General features: G+C 38.4%; 1 protein-coding gene and 1 pseudogene across 3 annotated transcripts in view; one reads left to right on the top strand and one right to left on the bottom strand.

The window, feature by feature from the left end:
- Positions 1-15,704, bottom strand: part of GALNTL6 (polypeptide N-acetylgalactosaminyltransferase like 6) — a 1,246,491-nt gene that overhangs the window by 670,300 nt on the left and 560,487 nt on the right. The window lies entirely within an intron of this gene.
- LOC129481250 (ubiquitin-conjugating enzyme E2 N-like) lies at positions 9,063-9,889 on the top strand (annotated as a pseudogene).

Genomic DNA, 15,704 nt, shown 5'->3' with positions numbered 1-15,704 from the left:
GCAAATTACAATTTAGTTGAAGCAGACAAAATGCTAATGCCAAATCTCAGTGAAATAATCTAGGTTTCATTTGAAAAGACCTCCTTTTGAATATGTAATGTCTCTTGGATGTTGAAGTAAATACTTTACCAAGGTTACTCTAATTTTCTAAATAACTTTCCTAATAAATGTCTTTATTCTTCCACAAAAATGCTTTCTGTGGCTCATATATGTAAACTTTATCTTACACTAAAAGAACCACCAAAATGAAGATTAGCAACTTTGAAGTATCAACTAGAATTGATTCAAATATTCAAAGCACTAGAGCATTGCGTTCTATGATTTTAAATTGACCAATGTATGGTATTTCTAAAACAAATGAACAAATAGCAACAACAGCAGACAGATGCTCCATCTACATTAAACTCTCCTACTGTACTCACAAATCTTCGAGCCAAGTGGCTGAGCTCAGGAGCTCTGGAATAAGCAAAACTGGGGCTAAGTACTATATTGGGATGTTAAAATAGGACGTATCTGTTAAAAATGGTGATAACAAAGTAACACTTGGATTTTTTAGGAGAAGTAAAAAACAGAGCACATCAAAATGGTGCCTATTTTGATCATATCCAACATGCAATTGAATAACTATACTTTGTGATGAAAGGTATGACTGCTTTAAAAGAGGTACATTTGTATTAGATTGTGGAGTGAAAATGTATTTGAGAGGAAAGTAATGTTTATGGTAAAGATGAAGTTTGAAGAACAAACAGAAGTTGTTTGAAAATGTCGCAGAATGAGGATACAGCATGAGCAAAAAAACAGAGGCAGGATAGTTAAAACAATGTTCAGTAATAGGAAGAACATTTTAGTTTATAAAAACTGAAGGAAATGTAGACATAGCAGAAGAAGGTGAAGAGAGAGGGGACAAGATCATGGACTGCTTAGAGAGGATTTGAAGAAATAATTACCAATATACCACAAATTTGATTAAAAATCAATCTACATATACAAGAAAATCAGTGAATTATAAGTAAGAAAAACTCAAAAAACCACATTTAGACACATGATATACAAATTGTCAAAGGCAAAGACAAAAAGAGAAGATAGAAAGCAGCAAGAGAAAAATGACTCATTGGGTATAAGGTATCTTCAATAAGATTAACAGCTGACTTCTAACCCAAAAGGACAGAGCTCAGGAGGTAGTAGCGTATTCAAAGTGTAAGAAGAAAATAAAGTCAACCAAAAAGTTTATATTCAGAAAATCAATTTTTCAAAAATGAAAGAGAAAATAAAACATTCTCAGATAAACAAAAACTTGGTGATTTCATTTCTGGCATATCTGTACTACAGGAAATACCAAAGAAAAAAACCTTTGGCTGAAATGAAAAGCCAAGAGATAAAAACATTACTTCACAGGAAGAAATAAAAGGGACTATTATTAAAGATTACTACATAGGTGCTATGAATTACATGTTTGTGTACACTCTGCTCCAAATTTCTATGTTGAAACCATACTCCCATGGAAGGGTATTTGGAGGTGGGCCCTTTGGGAGGTAATAAAATTATGAGGGTGGGGCCCTCAGGATGGTATTAGTACCTGTGATCATTAAATTTGGCTGTCAACTTGACTGGATTAAAGTATACATAGATAGCTGGTAAAACATTAATTATTCTTAATGCTTCAGTAGGCATTGAGCCTGTCTCTCCTCTGCTGAAAAGGAAATTCTGATGGTTTGGCCTTTGATTGGAATGATTGGGCTTCTCCAGGTGTATCTATAGGGTATTTCTGGAGTAGATTGGCCTTTGAGTTGGTAGGCTGAGTGGTGAAGATCTGCCTTCAATGTGGGTAGAAACTATCCAGTTGGCTGGGAGCAAGCTTGGGACGAAAAAGCAGAGGGTAAATTTTTCTCCCTCTTCTGGAAATGGGACACCCTTCTCCTGTCTGTGGATGTCAGAACTCCAGATTCTCCAGCCTTTGGACTCTGAAACTTGAACCAGCAGTTGAGTTACTCCATTGGCTTCCCTGGTTCTGAGGCTTTCAGACTTAGGCTGAGCCATAATGCTTACTTCTCTGGTTCTCCAGCTTGCAGCTTATCATGGAACTTCTCAATCTCCATAATGAGAGAATTGCCCTAATAAATCCCTTCTCACCTCTCTCTCTTTCTCTCTCTCACTTTCCCTCTCTCTTATTAGTTCTGTCTCTCTGCAGAATGATTATAACAATACTCTTACGAAGAGACAAGAGAGAGCTTGCTTCCTCTCTCTCTGCCCTCTACTATGTGAGGGTACAATGAGAAGATGGTCATCTTAAAACCAGGGAAAGTGTCCTTACCAGACACCAGATCTGCCAGTACTTTGATCTTGGACTTTCCAGACTCTAGAGCTGTGAAAAAAATATGTGTGCTCTTTAGGCCACTCAGTCTATGTATTTTTATTATAGCAGCCTGAATTGACTAAGGCAACAGGTAAATATAAAAATTATCATTAATGTATTTTTGTAATTTTTTCTTCTCTTATCTGATTTAAAAGGCATTGAATAAAGCTATAATTATAAAACTGTTTTTCAGCTTATAATGAATAAAGATACAATTTGGGATTAAATAATAGCACAAAGCAGGAGTACATAGAATGAAGCTCTTTTATAGCAAATTTTTGTGTAATATTGACTTTGGTTGATATTAATGTGAACTAGATTGTTTTAAGTTAATTGCAATTTCTACTACAACCTTTAGAAAAAAATATATTTGTGTGTGTATATAAACAACAAATGTAATAAATAGTACACTTGAAAATATGTATATGTAACCCAAGAAAAAACAGTAATGGAAGAATAGAAGAACAAAGAAGCAAAAGACATGTTAAAAATAAATAATGTACAAATTCTATCTTACCAGTAATTACATTAAAAGTCAATTAAGTAATTAAGTAAAACTCCAATGAAAAGGAAGACATTGGAAGAATGGATTTTATAAAAATGATCCAATGATATTTTGTCCACAACATTCAAAGACACAATAGGTTGATAGTAAAAAGACAAAAATGAGATATACTATACAAACAGTAACTAAGAGCTGTTATCAATATTTTAAAAAATAGATTGTAAAACAAAAATTGATATAAAAGCAAAACATACACATATATATATATATATATATATATATATATATATATATTTTTTTTTTTTTTTTTTTTTTTTTTTTTGAGACAGAGTCTCGCTCTGTCGCCCGGGCTGGAGTGCAGTGGCGCAATCTCGGCTCACTGCAAGCTCCGCCTCCCGGGTTCACGCCATTCTCCTGCCTCAGCCTCCGAGTAGCTGGGACTACAGGCGCCCGCCACCGCGCCCGGCTAATTTTTTGTATTTTTTAGTAGAGACGGGGTTTCACCGTGGTCTCGATCTCCTGACCTCATGATCCGCATATATTTTATAGTGAAAAAAGGCTCAATTATTCAGGAACACATAACAAGTATAAATACATGTGAATCCCAGGAAAAAGTCTCAAAGTACACACAGCAAAAACTAAGAAAACTGAAGGATTAATTGACAATTCAGTGATAAATATTGAAGATTTCAATGTTGCACTTTCAACAATGAATAGAACAATTAGGCAGGAGATCACGAAGAAAACAGAAGACTTAAACAACACTAGAAACCATGTATAACCATAATCTATAGAATACGCAATCAAAGCAGAATATATTAAGACATTCTTGTCAGGTACTCATGAGTTCCTTGATAAACCATATGCTAGTCTATAAAACATGCCTCGATAAATTTAAAAGGTATTAAATTGTTCATCATCTCTTCTCAAAACACAATAAAATTAAAAACAAAAATCAATAACAGAAGAATAATTAGAAAATTGAAATATGTATGAAAATTAAAGAACACACTTCTGAATAACCAATGCATAAAAAAAAACCCAAAAAAACAAAACGACAACAAAAACAAAACAAAACACACACACACACGAAAAATTACAACATAATTGAAATGAATGAAAGTAAAAACCCAACACAACAAACCTTAGCCAGTCACAGTGGCCCATGTCTATAATTTCAGTTACTCAGAGGCTGAAACAGAAAGAACAATTGAGCCCAGGAGTTCAAGGTCAGGTTGGGCAACATAATGAGGCCCTGTCTCTAATAAAACGAACAAACAAATCTTTTGGGATGTAGCTAAAGCATTCTTTAAAGGGAAATTTATGTCTGTAAATGCCAGTATAAAACAAGAAGAATTTCAAATCAATAACCTAACTTTCCATCTAGAGAAACTAGGAAAAGTAAAAGTGCAAACAACACAAAGCAATGTGAAAGAAGGTAATAATAGCATTAAGGGTGGAAATTAATGAATAGACAGTAGAAAAAAAAATAAAGAAAAGCAACAAAACCAAAAGTTTAACAAAATTGCCAGACTTTTAGCTAGATGAAACAAGATGAAGTGAGAAAAAATGTAAATTACAAATCAGGAATGGAAAAAGCAACATTGTTATTGGCCTTAGGGAAATTTTAAAAAAAATTAAGAGGGAATACTATGAACTACTGTGCTCCTGCAAATTAGATAACCTAGATTAAAGGGACAAATTTTTAGACACAACACAAACTACCAAAGCTGACTCAAGAATAAATAAAAAATCTGGAAAGATATATAACAAGTAAAGAGATTGAAACAGTAATTAGGAAAACTACCCACAAAGAAAAGTTTGGGCCCTACTTCACTTCACCTGCTTCACTGATGAACTCTATCAAACATTTAATTAATACCAGTTTTTGTTTTGTTTTGTTTTGTTTTTTGAGATGGAGTCTCACTCTGTCGCCCAGGCTGGAGTGCATTGGCGCTATCTTGGCTCACAGCAAGCTCCGCCTCCTGGGTTCACGCCATTCTACTGCCTCAGTCTCCTGAGTAGCTAGGACCACAGGTGCCCGCCACCATGCCCAACTAATTTTTTGTATTTTTAGTAGAGACGGGGTTTCACAGTGTTAGCCAGGATGGTCTCGATCTCCTGACCTCATGATCCACCCGCCTCGGCCTCCCAAAGCACTGGGATTACAGGCATGAGCCCCCACTCCTGGCCAATTAATTAATACCAGTTTTTAACAAATTCTTGCAGAAAGTAGAAGAGGAAGGAACACTTTCAACTTATTCTATGTATTACCTTGATACCAAAACCAGACAACTATCACAAGAAAACTATACATTAACTTCTTTAATAAATACACAAAAATCCTCAACAAAATACTAACAAACCAGATGCAGACCCATATTAAATGAATTATACTCCATTGCCTAGTGGTTACTACACTAGGAATGCGAGGTTGATATAACATCCAAAAATCAATCAATATAACACGTCATATTAATAAAGGACAAAAACCACAGAAGCATTTTCATAGAAGTAGAAAAGTATTTGACAAATCCATCATCTTTACATGATAAGAGCTTTCAAGAAATAAGAATAGAAGGGAACTCCTGAACCCGATGAAAAGCATCTACCAAATAGAAGAGAACTTCCTAAACTTGATTATCCACAGCCAATATCACACTTAAGCAGGAAAGACTACATGATTTCCATCTTAGATCAGAAACAGGATAAAGATGTCTGCTCTCACCTTTTTATTCAACATTGTCCTATAGATTTTAACCATGACAATTATGCAAGGAAAGGAAGTAAGTATTTAGATTGGAAAGAGGTAAAATCGTGACTACTCACAGATGGCATGCTCTTGTATATAGAGAATCCTGAGAACTTCATACAAAAATTAGAACTAATAATTCCAGCAAGATTGCAGAATTCAGTCAATATCCAAAATCAATTGGATGTCTATACATTAGTAATGAAAAATCTAAAACTGAAATGAAGAAAACAATTTTATTTATAATAGCACAAAAAACAATTACTTATAAATAAATTTAACAAAAGTTCAATAATTGTACACCGAAGACTACAAAATTTTGTTGAAAAAAAGTTACAGAAAATCTAAGTCAATGAAAAGAACTGGAAGACAATACTGTTAAGATGGCAATACTCTCCAATTTGGTACACGGATTCAATGCAATGTCTACCAAAAAAATCAATTACGTTTTTCTAAAAAAATTGACAAGCTGGGCCGGGCACGGTGGCTCACGCTTGTAATCCCAGCACTTTGGGAGGCCGAGGCGGGCGGATCGCGAGGTCAGGAGATCGAGACCACGGTGAAACCCCGTCTCTACTAAAAATACAAAAAATTAGCCGGGCGTGGTGGCGGGCACCTGTAGTCCCAGCTACTCGGAGAGGCTGAGGCAGGAGAATGGCGTGAACCCGGGAGGCGGAGCTTGCAGTGAGCCGAGATAGCGCCACTGCACTCCAGCCTGGGTGACAGAGCAAGACTCCGTTTCAAAAAAAAAAAAAAAAAAAAATTGACAAGCTGATCATAAAATATATATGAGAATGTAATGGCTCCAGAATAATCAAAGTAACACTTAAAAAGAATATCAAAGTTGGAAGATTAATACTTCCTGATACAAGATTTATTACAGAACTATAATAATCAATACAGTGTGTACTACATAAGAACAGACAAATAAATAGAATTGAGCATCTAGAAAAAGAGCTTACATTTATGATCATTTGATTTTAGATTTGAATTCCAAAAATATTTAATGAGGAAAAAACAGTCTTTTAAAAATTGTGTGAAAATAGTCTTCACAATTGCCTTTTCAACCCAATTATGGGTTGAAAAGAATAGTCTTTTCAACGTTCTTCAGGCAAAGAATTTATTTGGACCCCCTACTTCACACAATAGGCAAAAATGAACCTAAATTGGATTGAAATCTAAGTGTAAAAGCCAAAATTACAAAACTTTTAGAAGAGTGAACATACGGGAAACTTTGTACAACGTTTTGTTAAGCAATGGATTTTTAGACGTAACACCAAAAGTATGAGACAAAAACATCTAGAAAATTGAAATTTATCAAAATTTTAAAATTAGTGTATCAAAGGATACATAAAGAAATGAAGAAGCAATGCACACAATAGAAGAATACGCTTACAAATTATATATGTGATACACTACTTGTACTCAGAATATATTAAGATTTATTACAACTCAACAATGAAAGAACAAATTAAAAAATAGGCAAAAGGCTGGAGTACATATTTCTCCCAAGAAAGACAAAAGACTGACAAGTACATAAAACGATGCTCAACATCATTATTCATTAGGTAAATATAAATCAAAACCTCAATGAGATACTACCTCACACCTAATAGAATAACAAAATTAAAAAAAAAAAAAAAGACAATATTGGCTGGGCGTGGTGGCTCACTCCTGTAATCCCAGCACTTTGGGAGGCCAAGGCAGGTGGATCACCTAAAGTTAGGAGCTCGAGACCAGCCTTGCCAAAATGCTGAAACCCCTGTCTCTACTAAAACTCCAAAAATTAGCCAGGCGTGGTGGTTGGCCTGTAGTCCCAGCTACTTGAGAGGCTGAGGCAGGAGAATCACTTGAACCCGGGAGGTGGAAGTTGCAGTGAGCCGAGATTGTGACATTGCACTCCAGCCTGGGCAACAAGAGTGAAACTCCATCTCGAACAAACAAAGAAACAAACAAACAAAAAACAAAGAAAATATCCAGTGTAGATGAAGACATGAAAAAAAATGAAAATTCTCATAAATTTCTGGTTTTAAAATGAAGCAGCCATTTTGCAAAGTTGTTTGGCAGGTCCTCAAAATACTACACATTGTTCTTTGTGCTATTATAAATAAAATTATTTTCTTCATACCATACACTGCAGCAATTTGACTCCCAAGTATACACTCAAGTGGAAGAAAAATGTCTTTATAATCACTGACACATCAATGTTCATATTTGCATTATTGATAATAGTCAAAAAGCGGAAACAATCTAAATGTCCATCAACTGATGAATCAATAAACATAGATGTGATATATCCATATAATATTTCATTATAGTTATAGCTCATAAAAAGGAATTAAATATTGATACACACTACAAAATGAACAAATCTCAGAATAATACAATAAAGGAAAAAAGCAAGCCACAAAAGACTACATATTTAATTATTCTATTTATATAAAATCTCCAGAACAGGCAAATCGAAGACAGAGAAGGTAGATTACTGTTTACCAGAAAACTGGGAGTAGGGAGGAATGGGAGTGACTGCTTTTGGGTGTGGGGTTCCTTTTGGGGGTGATGAAAATATTATAAAATTGGATAGTGATGATGGTTGCACAACTCCATCAATATTCTAAAAACCTCTGAATTGTACACTTTAATATGGTCAATTTCATGCTAGGTGAATTATATATCAATAAGCCTTTCATTACAAAAAGAAAAAAGGAAATAGCTTTAAAGGAAATAATCATTTGTGTTTCATCCAAAGCACAGGTCTTAACTTCTTTGTCCAAAATTCTGACAGAAAATAACAAATAATAAAAAGTAAGTATAATCTTCACAGGAATTTTTAAAGGTTTATTCCACCTCACTTTATTGTTTTGTTACAATGCCTTCAGCAAATTGCAGGAATTCATAAAGCTTGCCTGATAGAGGGCAGTTGAATAAAATTCACAGTTGAAAGTACAACAGGAGCACAAACTGTTAAAATAACATTCAGATTTATCAGATTATCTTTTTAATTTAACTGTTACAAAAATAAATTTATTTTCACACAAAACAAAATTTATTCTCATTATCATTCTATGGCAAAAAGGAAAAGGAATAAACACTCTGACAAGCTGAAAATCAGCAAAGCAACTGAAATTACTTTAAGGATAAGATGTTCTAAATGTCTATTGTAATAAACAAAACAAAAAAATTGAATATGACTATTAGAGTGTCTCTTCTCTTTCCCAGTAAATTATATGGAATATGTTTTCAGATTTCAATTACACTTTTAAAGCTTTAAGGAAAGAGCTCTTCTTTGTTGTTCTGAAATGCCACTAAAATAGATTACTTATGTTAATTGATGCATATTAAACAGTGATAATCGGTTTTTTCCCTACTAAAGTGTATATCTTTGTACATTAAAAACAAGGATATATAAACTAGAAGTTAGAGACCAGAGACCCAACTCGGGACCTGACAAGATGGCTGGGCTGCCCCACAGGATTGTCAAGGAAACTCAGCGTTTGCTGGCAGAACCAGTTCCTGGCATCAAAGCAGAACCATATGAGAGCAACACCCATTATTTTCATGTGGTCATTGCCGGCCCCTGGGACTCCCACTTTGTGGGAGGGACTTTTCAAACTTGAACTATTTCTTCCAGAAGAATACCCAATGGCAGTCCCTAAAGTGCGTTTCATGACCAAAATTTGTCATCCTAATGTAGACAAGTTGGGGAGAATATGTTTAGATATTTTGAAAGATAAGTGGCCCCCAGCCCTGCAGATCCTCACAGTTCTGCTATGGATCCAGGCCTTGTTAAGTGCTCCAAATCCAGATGATCCATTAGCAAATGATTAGCAAATGTAGAGGAGCAGTGGAAAGACCAACGAAGCCCAAGCCATAGAAGCAGCTAGAGCAGGGACTAGGCTATATGACATGAATAATATTTAAATTGATCCAATCATCAAGTATGCATCACTTCTCCTGTTCTGCCAAGACTTCTTTCCTTTGGTTTACATTTAATGGACACAGTCTTAGAAACATCACAGAATAAAAGCCCAGACTTCTTCGGTCCTTTGATGATTAAATGCACATTAGCAAATCTATGTTTTGTTCTGATTCACTGTTGTAAAGTACGAGCAAAGGCTAGAAGTATCGTCTGGACTGTTGGGAAACATTTAAAAGCAGTGGCCTCTCTCTGCTTTTATTCATTTCCCCAATCCTGGTTTAAGTGTAAGGCACTGTGAATGAAGGTAGTTGTCAGGTTAGCTCCAGGGGCATGGGTGTTTTTCTTTATTTTATTTTATTTTATTTTATTTTATTTTATTTTTTGAGGGGGCAGGTAGTTTTAATTTAATTTATGAGCTCCTTTCCCACTTTTTTTGGTGATCTAATTGCATTGATTAAAAGCAACTAACCAGTTCTTTAGAATATGTTCCCTAGCCAAGTCTAACTTTATTTAGATGCTGTAGATGGACAAACTTGATTGTTTGAACCAGAATGGGAACATTAAACAAACATCACAGCTCTCAATAATAACACTGTGACTTTGCTGTCAAGTATAGATTCTCTCCTTCAAAAAAAGCTTGTGACCATTTTGTATGGCTTGTCTGGAAACTTCTGTAAATCTTATGTTTTAGTAAAATATTTTTTGTTATAAAAATGACTGAAAATAAAAATAAACTAAAAAACTAAATTCCACCAGAATAATATATATCTTAGACTGATTCCTTCTGGTGTTGAATATTAAAAGGATTTACATAAAATCTTGAACATAAAACACTTAATAAAATTAACTTCTATAATCATTTTCATAAAAATAAAATATCATCAATTTCATCCAGTTTTTAATGTACAGTCTCTCAAAAATATATTTCTCAAAAATTTTGGCTTATAATGGATACATGTTATAAATCAAGGTATATGCACTATATTCTTCATATTGTATATTATTATTATTAATAATTTATGATATTACTCAGCATTAAAGTTCTAGGATAAAAGAAAAACTTCTAGAGTAGTAACTATAAACTATAATTATTCATCTGAATATATATCAATTTTTTTAAAAAAACAACAAAACCAAACATCTTTCTAATTTATCTCAAAGTATGGTTAATTTGAATTCCATCAAATCACTGGTATTTCAATAATTGCATGTTTAGTTTCCTGTATTTTTAAGATAAATACACAATTAGTGTTATCGAATTAACATTAATTTTGTGCTTAACTGTTTCCAAATTAAACCCGTAATATCTTTTCACCCCCCCAGCAACCTTTCTTTTGCTGATAACATTATTATATTTCTTTTTCTGAACATGGAAATAGAGGCTGAAGAAAAGTCCTTTTTCCTTGACCCAGCTTCCCTGCTTTCAAGCATCAGGATCTATTCCTGAGGATTCTACTTGGGCTCTAGAACTGCCAACTGTTGCTTTCACACGCAACAAGGACTTATTTAAGAACTATAACTTCAATATTAGAACTCTGTATCAGAATATCATATAGCAGCTAACTCAGGCAGCTCTTTTGGTTAAAGGTGACTGGAAAAGTATCATAGTCATAGTGAGAGGTGACAATGTGCTGGCAGCCCTCGCTCACTCTCGGTGCCTGCTTGGCCTCGGCGTCCACTCTGGCCACGCTTGAGGAGCCCTTCAGCCTGCCGCTGCACTGTGGGAGCCCCTCTCTGGGCTGGTCAAGGCCGGAGCCAGCTCCCTCTGCTTGCGGGGAGGTGTAGAGGGAGAGGCGCTGGGGGGAACCAGGGCAGCACACGGCGCTCGCAGGCCAGCGTGAGTTCGCCAGGTCCCCCAGCACTGCCAGCCCACCTGTGCTGTACTTGAATTCTTGCCAGCCCTCAGCTGCCTCCCCACGGGGCAGGGCTTGGTACCTGCAGACCACCATGACCGAGGCCCCCCCGCCACCGGTGGGCTCCTGTATGGCCCAAGCCTCCTTGACAGGCACCGGCCCCTGCTCCACGGCACCTGGTCCCATCGACTGCCCAAGGGCTGAGGAGTGCAGGTTCACTGAGCGGGACTGGTGGGCAGCCCCGCACGCGGCCCCGGCATGGGATCTGCTAGGCAAAGCCAGCTGGCTTAAGTCAGGTGGAGACTTGGAGAACTTTTATGTCTAGCTAAAGGATTGTGATCGCACCAATCAGCACTCTGTGTCTAGCTAAAGGTTTGTAAACACATCAATCAGCATTCTGTATCTAGTTAACCCAGTGGGGACTTGGAGAACTTCTATGTCTAGCTAGAGGATTGTAAATGCACTAATCAGCACTCTGTGTCTAGCTCAGGGATTGTAAATGCACCAATCAGCACTCTGTCAAAACAGACCAATCAGCTGCCTGTAAAACGGACTAACCAGCTCTCTGTAAAATGGACCAATCAGCTCTCTGTAAAATGGACCAATCAGCAGGATGTGTTTGGGGCCAGATAAGGGAATAAAAGCAGGCTGCCTAAGCCAGCAGTGGCAACCCACTCGCGTCCCCTTCCACACTGCGGAAGCTTTGTTCTTTTGCTCTTTGCAATAAATCTTGCTGCTGCTTACCCTTTGGGTCTGCGCCACCTTTATGAGCTGTACCACTCACAACGAAGGTCTCCAGCTTCACTCCTGAAGCCAGCAAGGCCATGAACCCAACAGAAGGAAGAAACGACGCATCTGAACATCTGAAGGGACAAACTCCGAACACACCATCTTTAAGAACTGTTACACTCACCGTGAGGGTCTGTGCCTTCATTCTTGAAGTCAGTGAGACCAAGAACCCACCAATTCCAGACACATTTTGGCAACCACGAAGAGACTATTGCCTATCGCCAAGCGGTGAGACTATTGCCTGTCACCAAGCAGTGAGACCATCGCCTATCGCCAAGCGGTGAGTACCATCAGACCCCTTTCGCTTGCTATTCTGTCCTATTTTTCCTTAGAATTCAGGGGCTAAATACTGGGCACAGTTAAAAGCAACTAGCGTGGCCACCAGGCTAAAGACACGGGTATCAGGCTTTCTGGGAAAGGGCTCTCTAACCCCCGACTCTTCGGAGTTGGGAGCGTTGGTTTGCCTGGAACCAGCTTCCACTTGTCCTGTACTCCTGGGCTGAGCCAAGGGTCTACAGAGAAGAAAGCCATTCAGCTCCGGGGTCCCGACAACAAGTTGGTTAACCTTGCGGCCATCAGCGGAACTCTCAAAGGCATGTCGCCCAAGCGAAACTTGCCCATCTATTCTATCTACGCTGACCCTTGCCTCCTGGGTCCTAATGCCTGCCAGGCAAACTTCCTCTTGCCTCTCTTCTCCAAGGCTAGTCCCGCTTCTAAAAATCACCCCTGTCTCTGGTGCTTTTCTAGTTTCTCCTATAAGAATGATTTTTAGTATAAACTCCAGGATTCTGTTATCTTCTTTAGGCACCCAGGCTCCCTAAGCAGAAAGACATAATTTTTGCCCAAAGCCCCATCATAGGGGAGACTACCTGGAATTTTAGGATCCCTCCTCAGACAAGCAGGCCTGACAAAAGCTATTCCTGAAGGTAGGATATGGGTAGCCTCAGAAATTGTATCCTTCCTATTCATATAAGTGAGGACAAAAGGCATCACTCTTCCAACTCTGGAGTTCCCTTCCTTCCTTCAGGGTATGGCCCTCCACTTCATTCTTTGGGCATAACATCTTTATAGGATGTGGGTAAAGTCTCAATACTAACAGGTGAATGCTTAGGACTCTAACAGGTTTTTGAGAATGTGTCGGTAAGGGCCACTAAATCTGATTTTTCTTGGTCCTCTTTGTGGTCTAGGAAGACAGGCAAGGGTGCAGGTTTTCAAGAATGCATTGGTAAGGGCCACTAAATCTGACCTTCCTCAGTCCTCTTTGTGGTCTAAGATGAAAACTAGTGTTTTTGCTGCTGTGTCAGTGAGCGCAACTATTCTGATCAGCAGGGTCCAGTGACCATTGTGGGTTCTTGGGTAGAGGTTGTTTCTGCTCCTGTGTCAGTAAGTGCAACTATTCTGATCAGCAGGGTCCAGGGACCACTGCAGGTTCTTGGGCAAAGGTAGAAACAAACAAACCAAAACAGCAGGCAGTTTTGTCTTGCAGATGGGAAACACTCAGGCATCAACAGGTTCACCCTTGAAATGCATCCAAAGCCATTGGAACCAATTTGACCCACAAACCCTGAGAAAGAGGCGGCTCATTTTTTTCTGCATTACAGCTTGACCCCAATATTCTCTCTCTGATGGGAAAAAATGGCCACCTGAGGGAGTACAAGTTATAATACTATCCTGCAGCTTGACCTTTTCTGTAAGAGGGAAGGCAAATAGAGTGAAATACCTTATGTCCAAGCTTCCTTTTCATTGAAGGAGAATACGCAACTATGCAAAGCTTACAATTTACATCCCACAGGAGGACCTCTCAGCTTACCCCCATATCCTAGCCTTCCTATAGCTCCCCTTCCTATTAATGATAATCCTCCTCTAATCTCCCCTGCCCAGAAGGAAAAAAGCAAAGAAATCTCCAAAGGACCACAAACCCCCAGGCTATTGGTTATGTCCCCTTCAAGCTGTAGGAGGAGGGGAATTTGGCCCAACCCAGGTACATGTCCCCTTCTCCCTCTATGATTTAAAGCAGATCAAGGCAGACCTGGGGAAGTTTTCAGATGATCCTGATAGGTACAGAGATGTCCTACAGGGTCTAGGGCAAACCTTCGGCCTTGCTTGGAGAGATGTCATGCTACTGTTAGATCAAACCCTGGCCTTTAATGAAAAGAATGCGGCTTTAGCTGCAGCTTGAGAGTTTGGAGATACCTGGTATCTTAGTCAAGTAAATGACAGAATGACAGCCGAAGAAAGGAATAAATTCTCTACTGCTCAACAAGCCGTCCCCAGTATGGATCCCCACTAAGACCTCAACTCAGATTATAGGGACTGGAGTCATAAACATCTGTTGACCTGTGTTCTAGGACTAAGGAGAATTAGGAAAAAGCCCATGAATTATTCAATGATGTCCACCATAACTCAGGGAAAGGAAGAAAATCCTTCTGCCTTCCTTGAGTGGCTATAGGAGGCCTTAAGAAAATATACTTCCCTGTCACCTGACTCACTCAAGGGTCAATTGATTCTAAAAGATATGTTTATTACCCAATCAGCTGCAGATATCAGGAGAAAGCTCCAAAAGCAAGCCCTGGGCCCTGAACAAAATTTGGAGGCATTATTAAACCTGGCAACCTCGGTGTTCTATAATAGGGACCAAGAGGAACAGGCCCAAAAGGAAAAGTGAGATAAGAGAAAGGCTGCAGCCTTAGTCATGGCCCTCATACAAAAACAAACCTTGGTGGTTCAGAGAGGACAGAAAATGGAGCAGGCTAATCACCCAGTAGGGCTTGTTATCAGTGTGGTTTACTAAGACGCTTTAAAAAAGATTGTCCAGTGAGAAACAATCTACCCGCTCGTCCATGTCCACTATGCTGAGGCAATCACTGGAAGGTGCATTGCCCCAGAGAATGAAGGTTCTCTGGGTCAGAAGTCCCCAACCAGATGATCCAACAACAGGACTGAGGGTGCTCGGGGCAAGCGCCAGCTCATGTCATCACCCTCACTGAGCCCTGGGTATGTTTAACCATTGAGGGCCAGGAAATTGACTTCCTCCTGGACACTGGCACAGCCTTCTCAGTGTTAATCTCCTGTCCTGGATGACTGTCCTCAAGGTCCGTTACCATCCGAGGAATCCTGGTACAGCCTGTAACCAGGTATTTCTCCCACCTCCTCAGTTGTAATTGGGAGACTTTGCTCTTTTCACATGCCTTTCTTGTATGCCTGAAAGTCCCACACCCTTATTAGGGAAAGATATATTAGCCAAAGCTGGAGCAATTATCTACGTGAATATGGGGAACAAGTTACCTATTTGTTGTTCCCTACTTGAAGAGCGAATCAACCCTGAATCTGTGCATTGGAAGGACAATTTGGAAGGGCAAAAAATGCCCGCCCAGTCCAAATCAGGCTAAAAGACCCCACCTCTTTTCCTTATCAAAGGCAATATCCCTTAAGGCCTGAAGCTCATAAAGGTTTACAGTATATTGTTAAACATTTAAAAGCTCAAGGCTTAGTAAGGAAATGCAGCAGTCCCCGCAACACCCCAATTCTAGGAG

This window comes from Symphalangus syndactylus, chromosome 4 (genome assembly GCF_028878055.3).
Source record: "Symphalangus syndactylus isolate Jambi chromosome 4, NHGRI_mSymSyn1-v2.1_pri, whole genome shotgun sequence".
Lineage (NCBI taxonomy): Eukaryota > Metazoa > Chordata > Mammalia > Primates > Hylobatidae > Symphalangus > Symphalangus syndactylus.
This window is presented reverse-complemented; position numbering and strand designations above follow the sequence as displayed.